Source organism: Trachymyrmex cornetzi, unplaced genomic scaffold, assembly GCF_001594075.2.
Source record: "Trachymyrmex cornetzi isolate Tcor2-1 unplaced genomic scaffold, Tcor1.1 scaffold497, whole genome shotgun sequence".
Lineage (NCBI taxonomy): Eukaryota > Metazoa > Arthropoda > Insecta > Hymenoptera > Formicidae > Trachymyrmex > Trachymyrmex cornetzi.
Window position 1 is genome coordinate 116,952 of NW_017299803.1, and position 1,581 is coordinate 118,532.

Sequence of the window (1,581 nt, forward strand, 5' to 3'; positions counted from 1 at the left end):
CAAACGTTTATTTCAAATAAAATGTTAAAATGTAAAATAAACATTTAATAAAGATTAAATAAACGTTAAATTAATGAATTTTGAAAACGAATCGTGAAAAATGTAAAATTAATGAAAAATAAATATTTAAAAAACATTTAATAAACATTGCCTGCTGATTGGGGCCATGCATAAAGATGTACTCAAGATGTCTTATGTTCTTTTTTTGGACGTTGTCCGAACAGTTCCGATATGCATATATGATCATATAGATAAAGCACCAATATTAGAAGTCTATGGGTCGGATGGATAATGTAAATTTTTTTCATCTACCTCCAATTTTTGGTGATACAAGCTTAAGATATAGTATATACACTGTGTAAAAAATAAAATGTTAATTTTAACTTAAAGACGTTTGGTGGACTTTCTGAGACATTCAAAAATGTTAAAATTAACACAAAAATGTTAATTTTAACATTTTCACATGTCTCAGAAAGTCCACTAAACGTCTTTAAGTTAAAATTAACATTTTATTTTTTACAGTATACATATGAGTTAACAACAATTTCTGTAACTATACTTGCAAACAAATAAGAAAAAAAAGAAGCGTTACATTATAAGTAAAGGAAAAACGAAAGGATAAGTGGAAACAAGTTGCACAGACAAAGAAGAAGACAAGAAATTCGCGAGACTAGCAATAATTAACATGGTTATTTACGAGGCTCTCCTCGCGCATTTTAATTATGTATTTCCGAGCGCGGGAATAAAATCATGGCGAGGTGGTAAACATAATATACTATGCTTTATATAGTGTTTCAAATTTAAATTACTATGCTTTATAGTGTTTCAAATTTAAATTATTAAATCGGAGTAAAAGAGAGAACGAAAACGTACAAATCGATTGTTTTGAATGCTTTTTTGTATCGATAATTTTATTTCAGAAAAATAAATTCGATATTTCTCTCTACGAAAAAAAAAATACATCGGAAACGTTTGTTCCTTATAACCTGACAAAGTTTTTAATTTTTAAGCAAATTTTTCACAGATCTGTAGTTAATCAAAATTTTCAAACCGTTTATATAAAAAATAATAAAAACCAGCAGTTGTATGTTTTTAACTACCAATTTTTTTTCTAATAATATTGGGTTAGGGAAAAAGTCCTTTTACGAGTACAAGTTGATAAAAAAACCTTTCCCTATCAATATCTTCGTTAAAAATAATCAAAACTTAAGTTAAAAAAAAGAATTTTAAAATTTGAAATCTCTACTTTTGAACGGTTACTATATTTTTTGAATTTATGTGAATTTTGTAATTTTGACATGTAGAAAACTACGAGCTGAAAAAAATAAAAAATTTTCTTTTCACTTTGTACACGGAGAGAATTTTCTCTTAGAATTTAGTTTGAAAATCATGATAATAGTGGGACAACATAGTATTTCAAAGAATTGTATATGAGTTTCTTTAATTTACTAATATGTGTCATAATAAGATATGCAATATATTTTATTAATTTTACTAAAGGGTATAGTAAAATTTCAACATTTTAAAACATGTTACGCAGTTTATGATTCTTTATTATTTTAAAAGAATAGATGCTAAGTA